The 17,262-nt window shown below is 46.2% G+C and overlaps 1 long non-coding RNA gene across 1 annotated transcript; it reads right to left on the reverse strand.

Moving 5' to 3' along the window:
• Positions 1-1,495: 1,495 nt before the first annotated feature.
• LOC103158741 lies at positions 1,496-17,232 on the reverse strand. The gene is made up of 2 exons (XR_003486460.2): positions 17,098-17,232; positions 1,496-1,772 (listed from the first exon to the last, which is right to left on the reverse strand). It is a non-coding gene; the product is annotated as an uncharacterized LOC103158741 (long non-coding RNA).
• Positions 17,233-17,262: the final 30 nt, after the last annotated feature.

The following is a 17,262-nucleotide window of genomic DNA, read 5'->3' on the forward strand; positions in this document are numbered from 1 at the left end:
CCTCTGCCACTGTCCAGGGTACAAAACAATAATTTAAAAAAGAAGCCAAAAGATAAAGGTGCTTTGTTGTCGTGGCCTTCCCGCACCCGAAACTACCATCACCACTTCAGCCCTCACCTGGATGACAGAGGTCACTGGAGTCCTAGGGGGTACAAATGCTCAGCACTGGGGAGGGAGGGTTCCACGAGTTAGCACAGCTGAGGACTTCTCAGCCTCACCTGGACTCAAGGATGGGTCTGCCACAGTGCCAGGGTGATCTGAGGCCTGGCAGAGGTCTGGAGCCTGATGCTGGTAGAACCACAACCCAACCATCCCAAGGACAGGGCAAAAAGAGGAAAGGCAGGGCCCGAGACCCGGTTCTGGGCTTCCTCCATTCCTGCCTACAAATCCTGCCAGTCCCCTCCCACCTTGGCCAAGAACACCTTGGCACATCAGCCAGCATCCCTGCCTGTCCCCTCCCTCTTGACCCTGCTGTGACAGCCACACAGAGACCCTGCTGAATTATGATATCAGTTTCCTCTGGGCTTTGGGCTGCTGTCAGACCCCCAACCCAGAAGCCACAGGAGCTTTCATGAAAATGACTGAGATTTTTCCTTTTCTGTGTCTCTCCTTCTGCCTACCTGGCCTCTGCATGGCTGACTCCATCTCATCTGTCAGCTCATGGCTTAAATGTTCATCAGCCGTTTCTCAAGCAATCAATTAATCAGTTTTTAAGACAGGCTCTTTCTATATAGCCCAGGCTAGTCTCAAAATTGTGATTTTTCAGTCCTAGCCTCCCACACTCGGGGAGTGAGGGGCCCAAAGAGTAGAGGCAGATCAGCTCACCCAGCACACCCCGAGAGTCAGGCTGCCTAGGAAGGCCCTACCTTGGGATCACTGCCCTACTGTCCCACTGTCCAGATACACAAATCCGGGAATGGGCAGGACCCAGATGTGGTGTGATTGGACAGTACCCGGCCGTCTCTGAAGCCACTGGGCTGAAAAAGGCAGGAGGGGAGCAGGAGGTATGTTTCCCAACGTGCCAATGTTACAGAAGAGGGGACATGAGGGTGGAGGTGGGCACAGGTGGAGGAGGGGTTGAAACTTTAACCGTGACCTTACCTTAGCTCACATACTTCCTGGAAGCTTCAGATGTCTGAAGGGACAAAAGTCAGAGTCCAAACCCTTGCCTCTGAGTGGCTCTAGGCCGCTTAGCTAGAGAAAAGCACCTCATCTCGTGCTCATGAAGTCTAAAGAGAGGCTTGGTATTATGGAACCGGGATTTTAGAGATTAAGCAATCTCCTTCCACAATCTCCCTTTCTTTTTTTTTCGGAGCAGAGGGGATAGCCTCAGCCAGCCTGAGAGTGGACGCTCCTTCCATGGTGGCCTCTCCGCGGAACGTGGGCGCCACCTAGTGGACAGCTGTGAACATGCAGGCCTGGCCCTCCACCTGCAGCGCCACAAGTACTCCGGACAGACACAGACACATAAACATCCACCAGACCACCCTAAACGTATGCACGATGCCAGTCCTCCTTTACTTGGTCAGATAGCATTCGTAAGACATAATAGCAGTTAGTGGAAGTGTAGATGGGGCTTGAATGCATGGCTTGGGATGTCCACAGGCTCTGTGTCCCGTGTTCCCAAGGAGTGGGAGGGTGGAGATGGAACCAGGTCTCCCCAGGAAGAAGCAACGACGCAGGGGCACTGCCCATCTCAGCATCTCGTCTGCCCTCGCTCAGGCTGTGGTTTCAAGCCTCATATGGGTGCTCTCCCGCTCAGGGACTACATCCTGCAGGGGAAAAAGAAAAAAACCGGATTCATCATCCGGGGTGAAAACCCTTAGATTTGAAATTGGGGCTGCTGGCTTTTCACTGTGCAGACAGTGTTTTGTGCCTGCTGAGCACTGCTTCTTGGCAGAGCACTCCCAACCCTGTGTTGACCTCCAGCGGGGTATGGACAAGTTAGAAACTAAAGCCAGATAGCTAAAATGAGATGGCTGCTTGCAGTCCCAGCACTCGGGAGGCAGAAGCAGGGGGTTCCTGGAGCAAGATGGCTAACTAGATGGGATTAAGGAGCTCTGGGTTCAGCTAGAGAACCTGCCTCAATAGAGAATGAAAGAATACACCTGACTACACGAGTGCTCGCTCGCCCACGCACACACACACACACACACACACACACACACACACACACACACACACGGGGGGGGGGAGCAACTACATAAGGTAAGAAAGGCTAGTCGATAACCCAGAGATTACTAACATGGGAAATAAATAAAACCACACACCCCTGTGTGGATTGTGTCAGTATGGTTTGCCCCAGAAACTTACATTGAATTTAATCCTCATGGTGATCTATTAAGAGGTGGGACAGTGGCGGCACACGCCTTTAATCCCAGCACTCGGGTAGCAGAAACAGGCCAATCTCTGTTAGTTTGAGGCCAGCCTGGTCTACAGAGTGAGTCCAGGGCAGGCTACAAAGCTACAAAGAAACCCTGTCATGAAAAAGAAAAAATAAAGAGGAGATGGGACCACCAAGAGGCTGGGCTTCCACCCTCACCAGTTACTCACATGAGTAACTGGACTCATGAGATTAGAGGATGAAGAGATTAATGGTCTCTCCTGAGGGTGGGCTTGCAATAAGAGCCAGTGTGGTCAGGTCTGCCACGGGTTCTGTGCATTTTCCCTGTACCACACCAGGACTCAGCAAAGCCATCTGCAGAGCTAGCCCCTCCTCCTTGGGCTAGAGTCAGGAGCTAAAACAAACCTTCCCATCAGTTTACCATTTGCAACTAATGTTTTCTAGTGTGAGTATGTATGTATATTAGTTAGGGTTTCTATTGCCATGATAAACCACCACAACCAAAAAGAAACTTGGGGAGGAAAACGTTTTATTTCAGCTGGCAACTCTGAGGAAAGTTAGGAAAGGAACCTGGAGGCTGGACTGATGCAGAGGCTATCAGAAGTATTTTTACTGGCTTGCTCACTCGTGGCTGGTTCGGCCTGCTTTCTTACAGCACCCAGAACTCACCTGTCCAGGGGTGACATGGCCCCAGTGAGCAGAGCCCTCCCATGTAATTCATCAGTGGAGAAAATGCATTGCAAACTTGCCCACAGGCCAATCTGATGGGGTTATTGTCTCAGCGGCAGTCTTTTCCAAAAATGACTCTAGCTTGTGTCAAGTTGACATAAACTAGCCAGCACAAGATGAGGGAGTGTACATGCCATGCTAGCAAGTTCTAGGATTGACTGAGAGACCCTGCCTCAGTGAAGAAGGCAGAACAACAATGGAGCATGAGTCACTATATCAACCTCTGGCATCTAAAGCAGATGTCCTCAACCTTCCTAAGACTGCAACCCTTTAATACAGTTCCTAGTTCTGCGGTGACTCCCAACCATAAAATTATTTTGTTGCTTCTTCATAACCATAATTTTTCTACTGTTATGATGGCGTAAATATCTGATGCAACCCCAAAGGGGGTCGCACCCTGCATGTTGAGAATCACTGCTCTACAAGCGCACACACATTGTGAGAGGGAGCCGAGGCAGTCTCGTGAGCCCAGCTTGCAGCTGAAGTTGACCTTGAACTCCCCATCCTTCTGCTCCTGCTTCCAGAGCGCTGGGGTTGTGAGTTTATCTTTTCTATTCTGGTCCTCTTTTTGTGTGATGGGATTGGTGGGAATGAAGCCCAGAGCCCCACACACCAGGCAAGTGCTCTGCCTCTGCCTGTCTGTTCTAGGTCTACCCCTCTGCTAGTGCAGCACTGTCTAAATTCCTATATATCAACCCAAGTAATTCCTCCCACTTTGTTCTCCTGGGCTTTATTATCTGGGGCTTGTGCCTCTCTATAGAAGCTTTAAAATAGGTTTGCCTATGCCTACAGAAAGCTTTTCTTGGATTTTTATGGGGATTACACTAAAAAATGTAGATCTTTTGGAGAGAATTGACTTTTTACTATGTTAATTCTGATCCAGGAGCCGCCACTTAGATCTTCTCTGGTTTCATTCTTCAGAATTCTGTCATCTTCTAAGCACAGATTCTGCAGGTGTGTGGACCTCTCTCTTCTTGGAAACATTGCATACGGTATTGTTTTCATATGACACCCCCCCCCATATGTTTGTTTTGTTTGAAACAAGCCAAAGTTCCTTGACCTTACGAGACTGATTCAGTCGGGTTCCAATTCCCTAGGGAAGGGAAGGCGAAGCTGTGGGAGAGCATCCCCCGCCCAGCCAGGAGGAAACAAATTCAACTGCAGAATAGAGACTCCTTAATTTTTCTTGAATCCATCAGAGAACTGAGGTCACTTGGTCACCAAGGGTGACTACCTGCTAGAAGAAGCATCAGGACCCACTGCAGGGTCTGTGCAAGATGCTCCAGGGACCAGTCCGGCCCTTGCTGGGAGCCTTACTCTGTAGAGTAACTTGGAAAACACACACTCTCGACACCCCCCCCACACACACACACACCCTCTCTCACATACACACATCACATGAAGTGATCTGTGACCTCCAATCAGCAAGGGCCAGCAAAAGCCCAGGGGTCATGGCAAGTGTGTCTTCCACAGTGACCTGAGGCAGATGGCATTTCATATACAGGTCCCACTTACAGTGCAGTTGAGAAGCCCCAGAAATCAGCCCTCAGCCCTCAAACCCTTGGGACAATGTAATGGGATGCACGTGGGTGTGGTAAGGCAGCCTGTCCCTTACCAGCTGTTCCTCATCTCAGGATGTCCTGGCCACTAGGAATTTGTGTTATTCTTAACAGATTTAAGCAGGAAAGACAGGAGATTGGCTCAGTCCAAGGCCACCCAGGGAGCTGGCCTCCTGTAAATAGCTTATCCCTGTTGCTTTCCAGAATCTTCTATCCTATAGCACAAAAACAATACATTCTTGGAAGAAGGACAAGAAACCTTCATTTCTGGGCTCCACTGCCTCTGGGGAAATAGACACAAGAGTGGTGTGGCTTTGTGAAGAAGGGAGAAGGTCTCATCCCATGGGAGGGACCCACGACTGAGAAGGAGGCATCTGTCCTGGAGGGCAGCAGGTCTCCCACCCAATCCACCTGTTGAAACCCAATCGCCAACGTGATGGTGTTGCAAAGTGGGGCCTTTGGAAGGCGGCCAAAGCCTTCATGAGTAGCAGATATCAGAGAGCTAGCTCCCTCCTTTCACTATGTGAGGACTTGGCTACAAAGTACTGCCTAGTTAGTTTTAACTGTCACTTTGACACAGGCTACAGTTACCCAGGAAGTCTCAGTTGAGGGATTATCCAGAGCAAACCAGTCTATGGATGATTGTCTGGCTTGTTAATTAACAAGGAGGGCCTGGCCCTCTGTGGGAGGCATGTTCCCTAGGCAGGTGGTCCTGGGCTGTACAAGAAAGCTAACCCAGCATGAGACTGCAAAGCAGTCCAACAAGCAATGCTCCTCCATAGCCTCTACTTCAAGTTTCTGCTTTTAAGAGTTCCTCCTCTCACTCTCCTAGTAATGGACTGTGTGCTGGCTAGTCCCAGGTCAACTTGACACACACACAAACTAGAGTTATCTGAAAGGAAAGGAGGGAACCTTAATTGAGAAAGTGCCTCCCTAAGAACTGGGCTGAAAGGCATTTTCTTAGTAATGATTCATGGTGTAGGGTTCAGTGTAGTTGGGTTTTGTTTGGTTGGTTGGTTGGTTTTGTTGTTTTGTTTTCTCTTTGGGTGCCTTCCACCCAGCTCCCAAATAAATACATGGAGACGTATTCTTACTTATAAATGCCCAACCTTAGCTTGGCTTTTTCTAGCCAGCTTTTCTAAATTCAGTTACCCTGTTTCTCCTTAACTATGAGTTGCCTCTGAGCTTTTTACCTTTCTTTATTCTATATATCTTTCTTTCCTTCTTTCTCTGTGTCTGGCTGTGTGACTAAGTGGCTGGTCCCTGGTGTCCTCCTCTCCTCTTTTTCTCACTCCTAATTATTCTCTGCCTGCCAACCCTGCCTATCCCTCTCTCCTGCCTAGCTATTGGCTATTCAGCTCTTTATTAAACAAATCAGTTGTTTAAGATAGGCAAAGTAACACAGCTTTACAGAGTTAAGCAAATGTAGCATAAAAGAATGCAACACATCTTTGCATCTTTAAACAAATATTCCACAGCATAAACAAATGCAACATACCTTAAACTAATATTCCACAACATTTCCCCTTTGTCTAAATAAAAATGAAAGGTTTTAACTTTAACTTACTAAGTCTATATTCGACAAAACAGTTAATACTAACATATAAGAATTACATTTACAATATTAAGTCTATTTGTATTTGGCAAACTCAGAGAAAATACTCGATTACCTATCTCATCTTAATGATTCCAAAGTTTTATGCCTAATATAGTTTCTATCATAACTAAGGGAAACTATGACTCTATTTAGTATTTAACTCCATCAAAGACCCCAGGAGGATGTAATATTACTTAACAACAGCGACATCTGATTGCCTGGATAGTCACCCAAACTTCCTCTGCAACATTGGGGCATCCATCTTTAACCTACAGGCTTAGAATATCTGGCAGACTTTTCAGTGAAGCAGAAAATTTGAAGGACTGTCTCACGTTGTATTGGCAAAGTTCATCAGTCACTTTCCTCTGTGTCCTGCAGAATCTCTGGCAGACTCTTCTGTGAAGCAGGAATCTCAAAGGACTATCCTTCTTGTCTTAGCAGAGTTCAACAGACTTTTTCCTGTTTTGCTTTTCCAGTCTGTACAGCATACTCTCAGGGTTAAAGTCGAGAGCAATTTCTTACCCAAATGGCTAGCCTTGCCACAATGAAAGCAAACTCCATATAGAGTTACTTCAATGCCCACCATCCTTTTATGAAGTATATTGGTGCTGCCAGGAGCAGATGTCTCATTGACATTAAAAACCTTAAGTTATTAAACATCTTACATGCCATATTCTGTAGGTCTTTGAAGTGTATGAAAAATCATGTATCTGTCTAAAACATACCTGTTTAATCTTGAAAGCATACCTAATGTGACTGCAGGTTTGATAACTATAGATTAACTACTAACCTCATTTCTTAATTATACATTGCATTTCCAATGAGCTGCATAAGCACACTACCCCATACAAAAGTAGAAACATATATACAGTATAACAAAAATAACTTTAAATTTGTATCAATATACCAAAACCCATGCCAATGCAAAATATATAAGATTAATAGTTGTCTTTTTATTCCCCTAAATGATACAAACATCCATAATCCAACAAATAACCAAAAACCATCCACCTCACCTCTTGGGAATGTGGGCATCAAGTTTTCTAGACTGCTTCCTGTTGTGAAGGCATCTTTAGGAGTCCCTGAGAAAATTGAGATAATGGCCAAGTCCTGAGAAAACCAGCTATAACCTTTGTTGATTGCTATGGATTATGTTCATCATTAAATAAAAGCTGATTGTCCAATAGCTGGACAGGAAGAGTTGAGTGTGAGCACCAGACTAGCAGAATTCCAGGAAGAGGAAGGGCGGAGTCAGAGAGCCACAGGCAAGTGGAGATGGGAATGCTGTACTGAGAAAAGGTACCAAGCCATGTGGCTAAACATTGATAAGAATTATGGGTTAATTTAAGTGTAAGAGTTAGCTAGTAGCAAGCCTGAGCTATCAGCCAAGCATTTATAAATAACATAAGCCTCTGTGTGGGGCTGGAGAGATGGCTCAGAGGTTAAGAGCACTGAATGTTCTTTCAGAGGTCCTGAGTTCAATTCCCAGCAACCACATGGTGGCTCACAACCATCCGTAATGAGATCTGGTGCCCTCTTCTGATGTGCAGGCAGAACACTATATACTAATAAATAAATCTTAAAAAAAAAAAAAAAAAAAGCCTCTGTGTGGTAATTTGGAAATCAGCTGCTGGGTATTTGGAACCGATCAGCTCTGGGACAGGAAACCATTTACAGTTGATAGATATCTAAAGCGGAACACAATGTGGAGTCAGAACTAGATTGATAACAGATAGTTTATTAAGAAAGTACTCACCCAATGGAGCCAGTGACCAGGTTTACACTGGATGCCTGCTCGTTTGCTCAGCCAGGTGGGAGAGGGAAAAAGAGAGCCACGTGTGTGTATTGCATCCCTGATATTCAAACCCTTGCTAAGTCACTCTGACCAAGCCCAAGTGGGCGTGGTCAGCGACGCCTTGTCCAGCCCCCAAATGGGCGTGGTGAGCATTTTCTCTTACAGATATCATACCTGTTAAGATTCAGGTCTCCCCCTCATCAAACCTGATCGATATTAATCCTGGAGGAATTCGAAACCTCTCATTTCCCGTGGAAACAAAAGCATAACCTCTCCCCCAAAGCATTTTTTTTTTTTACTTCCATTTGACAAATACATTTTTTACTTCCATTTTAAAGTCAAGGCATTCCCAAAGTATATAGACTGGCTTATTTCACCAGTCCCTCTTTCAATCCCATGTCTCTTAGCAGCTGTAATTTGCTTAGCAGAAATAAAAAAATTTAAGGTTAATACAGCAACATACAGGACCCAGACTCCCTGTGTATTTCCCATCTCTATGTGGCTTATTCTTTTTTTATATATTACTTTACTTCTCTCTTTAAATACTTTACTTTATTGTTCTTAATTTACTTTTTTGTTTTTGTTTTTCAAGACAGGGTTTTTCTGTAGCTTTGGAGCCTGTCCTGGAACTTGCTTCGTAGACCAGCTGGCCTTGAACTCACAGAGACCTGCCTGTCTCTGCCCAGAGTGCTGGGACTAAAGGTGTATGCAGCAAATTATTTACTTTTCTGACCATCTATACCCTTTTTCTTTTCTTTCTTAAACCTAAGCACATTGTTAAACACACTAACCTGTTTACAGCCCCCCCCCCCCAATCTGGACCTCTTACTGCATATCTCTAGCCTTTTTTGTCTACATGAACAAAATCTTAAACTGCTAAGCTACTTCTGGTCCTCTGCCATGGCTTTGGCAGTTGGCTCTGCCTCCTCATTGGATCTGTGAAATCCAAACCAAAAGCTCACAGGCCTGGTCAGAGGTATGTGAGAACTACATTCAACCCCCAGCTCTAGGAAGTGGGTGCCCCTCACTGTGGCAGGCATTTTTCACTTATTTATTTTTTAACTTAACATACCAACTTCTCAAAAGTCTGTACAGCAGAGACTTTTAAAGGAGCCATGTCTGTTTTTGTTTGTTTATTTGGTTGGTTGGTTGGTTGGTTTTGTTGCTTGGTGTTTGTTTTCAGCTTTCTCAGGCCCTAGGTGGATATTTGAACCTCACTTTGATATGTCAGAATATCATTTTGTTTTGTTTTTTTACTCTTTGGGGACCCAGCAATCAGCTCCCAAATAAATACACAGAGACTTATTTTTGCTTATGAATACCCAGCCTTAGTTTGGCTTTTTCTAGCCAGCTTTTCTAAATTAAACTATCCTGTTTCTCTTTAACTATGTTTTGCCTCTGGGATTTTTACCTTTATTCTATATGTCTTTCTTTCCTTCTTACTCCATGGCTGGCTGTGCAGCTGGGTGGCTGTTGTCTGGCTCCTGGCGTCGTCCTCTCCTTCTCTTTCTCTCACTCCTTGATCTTCTCTTGAACCTAGATTTCTCCTCCTATTTATTCTCTCTGCCTGGCAGCCTTGCCTACCTCTCTCCTGCTTGAGTAACACAGCTTTACAGAGTTAAAGAAATGGAACATAAAAGAATGCAACACATTTTTGCATCATTAAACAAATATTCCACAGCATAAACAAATGTAACACATTTCAAACTAATATTCCACACCAGCTCAGCCCACTGTGGGTGGTTCCATTCCTGAGCTGGTAGTCTTCAGTTCTATAAGAAAGCAGGCCGAGCAATCCAGGTAAGCAAGCCAGTAAGCAGCACTCCTCCATGGCTTTTGCTTCAGCTCCTGCCTCTAGGTTCCTGCCCTGTTTCTGTTCCTGTCCTGACTTCCTTCAGTGATGAACAGCAATGTAGAAGCATAAGCCAAATAAACCCTTTCCTTCCCAGCTTGCTTTTTGGTTATGGTGTTTCATCACAGCAATAGAAACCATAGATAATAGCTGGGTGGTGGTGGCACACACCTTTAGTTCCAGCACTCATGAGGTAGAGGCAGGTAGATTTCTGTGAGTTTGAGCCTGGTCTACAAAGTGAGTTTCAGGACAACCAGAGCTACAAAGAGGAACCTTATCTCAAAGAGAAACCCTAGCTAAGACAGACTGTAACCTGGAAGTATAAGCAAACAAACCATGCCCTCCCCTAAGTTGCTTTTGATTGTGGAATTCATCATAGGAATGGATGGAATGAAATCAGAACAGGCACCTCAACACCAGCGCTGCTGGCTACTTCACCTTGGACATCACCAACCCCAGAGAAATGTGGAAATCAAAGTTTTGTTGTTTATAAGATATCCCAGTAATGATAAATCTTTCTGCCAAAGCTGCCAGAGCCCTGCTGCCACGTGGGCACTTTCTGCCAAGCCGCCTGAGTTCTGCCCGCCATGTTAGGGCCCCAGAAAATACACAGAGACTTATATTAGGTGCAAATGCTGCTTGCCAATTGACTAGGATTTCTCATATGCTATCTCAGTATTAATTATCATAAATCTATATATTTTATAAGACTTATCAGATGCCAATGGCAGGTGCCCTCTCTTACTGGTGGATCACATGGCGACCCCAGAGCAGAGAGGAAGAGGAAGAACAAAAGGATGATTTTCTGCTTATATTCTGAGTCTGCCTGCTATGTCACTTCCCGCCTGGATCTTTTTCCCAGAATCCTCCTTGACTACTAGTCCCACCAATCTTGCTTTCCTATTGGCCAACAGTACTTTACTTATCAACCAATAAGACATATACACTGAAGGACCTCCCCTATCACCAGTCTATAGTATTTTGCTAACAAATGTAAACAGCAAACTAAAAAAAAAAAAAAAAAAAAAAAAAAAAAAAAAAAAAAAAACAGTGGCTAGAATTTTAGTATATTTGTAAAGGCCCAGGGTAGGCCTCAGTGATATTTGGAGACTACAATCAGCAGTAGCTCTTCCCCTTGGCCACTGGGGCCTCCTTTCTTTGTGTCGGGACATGAATCCTTGGTCTTTCCCCTACTGTGCAAAACCAAGACGATCCTGGAGGAAAGACAAGATGCACACTCTCACAGTGCTCTCCCCTCTCTCTCTCTCTCTCTCTCTCTCTCTCTCTCTCTCTCTCTCCTCTCAACACAATCTTTGTGAGGCCAAGGAAGGTCAGTATTAATCCTTAGCTCACTCCTCCCCCACCTGCCCTCTGCTTCCACAGACTGTATGTTTATGTCCCGTGTGAGGACAGGGGATGAACTTTCATGTTCTCCAAAGGGTATGGCATAGACTCAGACTGGGGATTCAGACTTCAAACCCATATGGCCTGAATTCAAATCCAGCCACTATCTGTAGCTGTGCAGCCCCAGCCAATGGGCTCCACCTTCCTGAGACCAGTTCATCTTGTGTAAAATAAACAATAATCTATATGTTACAGGGTTATGTTGAAAGATAGCTAACAACTTTCATGTGACTGGGACACAGTAACAACCGTTTTAAAAAGTAAGGCAGTTCTGCACAATACCACTAGGTGTCGCCACAGACTTAGCTAAAATAAACCATGCTTCCCAAGCTAGAGAGTAGGAAGACTAAGGGAAGGGGGCCGTCCCATGTGAAAGCAAAGGCCAAGACTGGGAAGAGCTATTCCATATGAAGATGTGTCCCTAAAGGTTACTTGTGGACAAAACCTAATCGCCACATTCAAAAGTTGTCTGGGGAATTCGTGGGAACCAAGTTTGGGGGAAGTGATTAAACTCATGGTGCCATTTCTGGCTAAGAATAGGAAAAGAAAGCCTGGCTAGCTCAGTCTCCCCACCCCCCAGTACTGCCTTCCCCTTCCCCCTCATTATGATCCAGAAAGAAGGCTCTTCCACGAATACTAACAGATGCCAGCACCATGCTCTGGAACGTCCAGCCTACAGATCCATGGGCTAGATAAACCTCTTTCTTTTCTAAGTCACAGAGTCTCGAGTACTTGGTGATAGCAGCAGAGAGCAGCCATAAAGCAGGGCCTTCTCTGCTGGGCTTCCACCATACAGCCAACCCTGGGGACTGGCTCCATCATTCTTCGTGGTGACAGGTGACAGGCACTACTCTAAACACTTATTAAGAGTCACTGTGTCCCGGCCAAAGGCTGAATCAGCTGAGGGTCAATGTTTCCTCCCCCACTTTACAGATGGGGAAAACAAGTCGCAGGACTGTTAATTAGTGTTTGAGGGTGTGCGGCTGGTAAGTATGCAAAGGAAGTAGGCTGTAGCTCTCTAGCTGATGTCTTTTGTTTCTTTAATCACCTTGGTAAAATTTCCAGCTACATTTTAAACCAGTTGATATCACACAACTTCTTTGGTGCCTTTAATGTTATTGTTCCACTACAGGACCAATTTCCTGAATCCAGCTCTTGGTAAGAAGGTCTTACTGACAGAATTGTGTCGTGCAGGGGTGGCATGGGAAGGGAGGCATCCTGATTTTACACACTGGTCTCCCATCTGTGACATAAGTTCCCTGAAGACCAGTCACTGGGCCCCCAAAGCTGCGATGCAGCTCTGACTGACTTCTATGACTCTAGTTAGCAGCTAAGTAGGGGTTGGGCATCAGTAAAAAAAAAAAGGCAGCAAGCTAAGTGTGGTGACATTTGCTAGCACTGGCTCTCAGGAGGCTGAGGCAGGAGGATCATGAATTTGAGGCTAACCTGGGCTAAACCGTGAATTCCAATCCAGTCTCAAAATAAGCCACCCAGAAAAAGCAAAGAGTGGAATTTAGTCTTTCATTGTGCTGTGTATGGCCTGGAGAATGATCGATCTTCCAGAGCCATGCTTTCAGTTTGAGTGAATTCGTTAAGAATATAGCAAAAAGAAAAGAAAAAAGCAGTAGGTCCAGCTAGACATCAAAACATCTAGCACAAAGAGACCATAGGTAGCCGAGCAGTGGTGGCACACACCTTTAATCCCAGCACTCAGGAAGTGGAGGAGGGCAGGTCTCTGTGAGTTCAAGGCCAGCCTGGGCTACAGAGTGAGCTCCGGGACAGCCAGGAGTGTTTCACAGAGAAATCCTGTCTCTAAAAACCAGGAAAGAGGGAAGGAGGGAGGGAGGAAAGGAAGGAAGGAAGGAAGGAAGGAAGGAAGGAAGGAAGGAAGGAAGGAAGGAAGGAAGCTATGGGAGGCTGAAGCAGTCAGCCTGTATTCCAACTGTGATTTCTCTCTCTGGCTAAGCTTTCTTCATCATAGGGTAAACACAGTAACATCTGTTGGAAATGCTTACTCTTCTAGCTTTCCTGGAGAACAGTGTTTTGACTCAGGCTGCTCTGCTGCCAGTTAGAGGGGCTTGGCCTCTCCAGAGGAGGATTCTTGGAAGACACTTAACAGAAACATATTTGGCTCTGAAAAGGGCGGCGGGGGGGGGGGGACCCCACCTCCAGAACCAGCTTCTTAGCCAATATAATGTATACTATACCATCTACCACTTTCTGCCTCCTGCCAGCCCCAAACCGCCCTGCTGCTGAGTTTGAATAAGAAAGATCTCCATAGGGGCATAGATTTCAACTTGACACTGTTTGGGGATGTTTTGGAACTTTTAGGACATGGAGCCTTGCTGGAGGCTACACATCACTGAGGGTGGGTGGTCGCTGACAGTTCACAGCCTGGTCCCACTTCCAGTTTGCTCTCTGTTTCCTGTGGGTGGTGGAGATGTGATCTCAGCTTCCTGCTCCTGCTGCCACACCTTCCCTGCCGTTATGGACTCTAGCCGCCACCACCATCTCCTGCTGCCACCCCCACCCTGAACCATAAGCCAAAATAAACTCTTCCTAAGTTGCTTTTGGTCATGGTGTTTTATTGAAGCAATAGAAGAATACAGTGTGCTCAGGCTCCAGCTCTCCTGGGGTTACCCAGGCACAGGAAGTGAGTCTGCCTTGGCCTTGCTTGCACTATTGCTCATCTCAACTGGCCTTGGGGCTTTGACAGCTGATGGGGAGGACCTTAACAGGTGACTACAGAGGAAGGGGACATCACCTCCAGAGGAAGAGTGACAGGGTCGTCGTAGCGTCTTAGTCCCCTGGCTACTGTGTGAAGGATGCCTCTGACTTCTGTTGCTGTGATTAAAAACAACAAACAAAAGACCTGACAGAGAACAATTCAGAGGAGATGTGACTTACAGTTCCAGGTTATGGTCAGTTGATTCAGAGACGTCAAGGTGATAAGAGCTTGAAGCAACTTGGCCACACCACATCCACAGTCATGGGCAGACAGAAATGAATGCACAGAGTTTGGTGTTCACCTAGCTTTCTCTACTTATACAGTTCAGGCTCCAAAGCCAGGGAGTGGTGCTGCCAACTTTCAGGCTGGGTCTTCCCATATTAATTAAGGCAATTAGGACTATTTTCTCACAGATCTGACTATAGGCCAACCTGAACTAGACAGTCCCTCACTGGGATTCTCTCAGGTGATTCTAGGTCACATTGACAAAACTAGCAATCACAAGGATTGTTCTGGGTTTGACAGGAGTCAGAACAGAGAGGCCAGTACAGGCCCAAGAGAGGAAGGGTGCTGGCTAGGACCAAACTTTGACATTGAAGACGAGAAGTTCTAAAGGGAGCAAAGGAAAGAACAAGTTTCAGAGGCTGCAGAGATGAGGAAAGCAGGAGTCCTGGTGGGGTGTCAGGTGGGTAGGGACAATTTGGGAGGCTTTGGCAGGCAGTCAAGGTCAATTTAGCCAAATTTTAGGGCAGAAGGGGCTTCTGGGTCATTTGAAATCTCAGGACCCCAAGTGGGCAACCCTGCGGATGGAAGGAGATGGGTTAGTGGGCAGAGGTCAGAAGCCTACCTGCCTCCAGCCTTGCAGAATCCCCATAAGAAAGCTGGCCACTTGGGCTTTGCCAATGCCCAGACTGCCATGAAAACACCAGAAATATACTTTCTAACCCGTGTGGGGTCTTAAAAAGCATTCCTTTCTTTTTTTTTTTTTCTTGAGGAATAACCTACATAAAGTTCCCTGGCTTTAGGACCAGCTTGATAGGCGTTTCCCCTACCTGAGCCAAGTCTTTGCATCTTCCCTTCCTTTCCTTACTCCCTGAAACCACTAATTGATTGCTATCACCATGGATCAGTTTCACCTTCCTTTGAACAATGGGATCATGCCCTTTGCATTGGCTTGGGCCCCCAGCTCCTTTTAGCCCACATCCTGTATGTCAGAGCAATCTGTAGTGTTTCATGTGTCAGTGGTTTGTTACATTTATGTATAAAATGCACTTGTCCCTCAAAATTCAGAGGGGATTTCAAAGCCCCCAAATATGAGGATGCGTAAGTCTCTTGCATAAAATGGTGCAGCATTTACAGGTAACCTACACACATCCTGCCATGTACTTCAGCCCAGCTCTAGACGGCTGAGCTAAAGCCTCTAAGAGCTACATAGGCAATTATTCCATTATGATTTTTTTTTTTTTTTTAGGGAATGATGACAAGAATGCCTTGCAAATATTTTACAAACATTTTTTAACCTCCCATGCAGAAGAGAGGCTACCAAGTGTCAAATGTATCCCACAGACTGCACACTGCACTGTGGACTGGTCCATTCTCCTGTGGATGGACACTGCATTGTCTCCAGACTGGCTGAACCAGGAACTCCTCTGCTAAAGACAGTCTTGCATGGGGCTTCAGGGAGACCCAGTCCACAGGCGTGGAGAATCTGGGCATGGCACAGGGGTGTGATGAGAACAAGGAGATGCTGAGAGTTTTCTAGAGTGGGTGCAGCACCATCAGCTGTGGACAAGAATGTGAGTTGCCTTGTCCCTGCCAGTGCTCGGCCCCATTTTCATCTATCTAATCAAGAGCTTCCTGGCTTTCTGGTTTCTCCTGTTGTGGATGACGGGAGTACCAGGTACCATACACTGGTCATTATGGGCTCATAAGCAACTGAACAACAAGAGGTCATAGGCCTGCTGTAGTCTCAACTAAGGGAAGAATGAATATTGTCTTGGGTCACAGGTGATACCGGGAATGGGGATGGCCATTGTGTGAGCATGAAACCAACTGAAGGACAACAGAGAGATGGAATGAGCCCAGGTCCTCCGTGACACTGCCAAGCGACTCCATCTGCTACCCATTTCCTTTTTAAACCAGTAATTTACAATGGGTTTCTTTTTTAACTTGCAACAAAAAGAGCACAGGCTACAGACCCATCTCATTCCCAAATCCAAGGTGTCCCTTGTCTCAACAGCAGCCAGCCAGGCAGAGTATTTCTTCCTACTTGAACCCCTGCTTTATGGACCAGACTGTGGCAGTGGGGACAATAAAGTCTGCTCACTGCATCCAGCTCTTTTCCTGGCTCCTCCCTAGCCCACTTTCCTTCCTTCCTTCTGACCCTGGCTTCTCAGCAACATCACGACCCGAGGAAGCCCTAGCAGCCCGTCTAGCTCCATTCTCCCTATGGACAGGATACCCAGGCATTTCAGCTACAACTTCTCAGTCACACTCCTGATTGTCCCCAGCAGCCTGTCTTTCTTCCAGCTTTTCCACCTTGGGTAAGGGCTCCTCACCCCTTCCTAGTTAAGACCAATGCCTGTGCCTCACGGTTGAGTCTGATATGATCTCTTCTAACTCCCTTAGCCACCACCTGTCTGAGTCACCGTGACTTTGGAAAGCTGTTCAGGTTGCTTAGCTGGTCTCTCATCCCGAACCTCACCTCCATGTCTTCTAATCCTGAAAAGCCAGTGGTCTTAGAGAGACCCAAATTCTTTTTCATTCCCCCTAAGAAAACAGCTTCCAATGCCTCTCAAGACGAAGATCCAAACTCATGACCAAGGTGCCTGTCATATTTTTGCTCATCTCCCACTCTGCTTAGGATTGTCACCCTCATGTCTGGAACAATACCCCTGGGCTCACACAACGCACAAACTCAATTTGCCCAAGAAGGTTCCAACAACACTCATTCTTCTTCAGGAACCAGGATCCCATTAATTTCTCGTAACTCTCCTTACTTTGCCTCATAGTGCTTCCCACGATGTCTAATTATGTACTGGTACGATTGAAAGTATTAGGATAAAGTGATCACAGGGTGATAGTCTCACCTCTTGGTTGGGAAAACTGGGGTCAGGAGCCGAAGTCTACCGCCAGCATTGCGCTTGCGCATAGTATGCGACCAGGACCGAGCCTAATTAGCTAGCGAGTGAACACACTGACTCATCTAAACTTTAACAAGCCCGGGGCGAGCCATTTCATCACCCAGAAGGAAC

Source organism: Cricetulus griseus, chromosome 6 (assembly GCF_003668045.3).
Source record: "Cricetulus griseus strain 17A/GY chromosome 6, alternate assembly CriGri-PICRH-1.0, whole genome shotgun sequence".
NCBI lineage: Eukaryota > Metazoa > Chordata > Mammalia > Rodentia > Cricetidae > Cricetulus > Cricetulus griseus.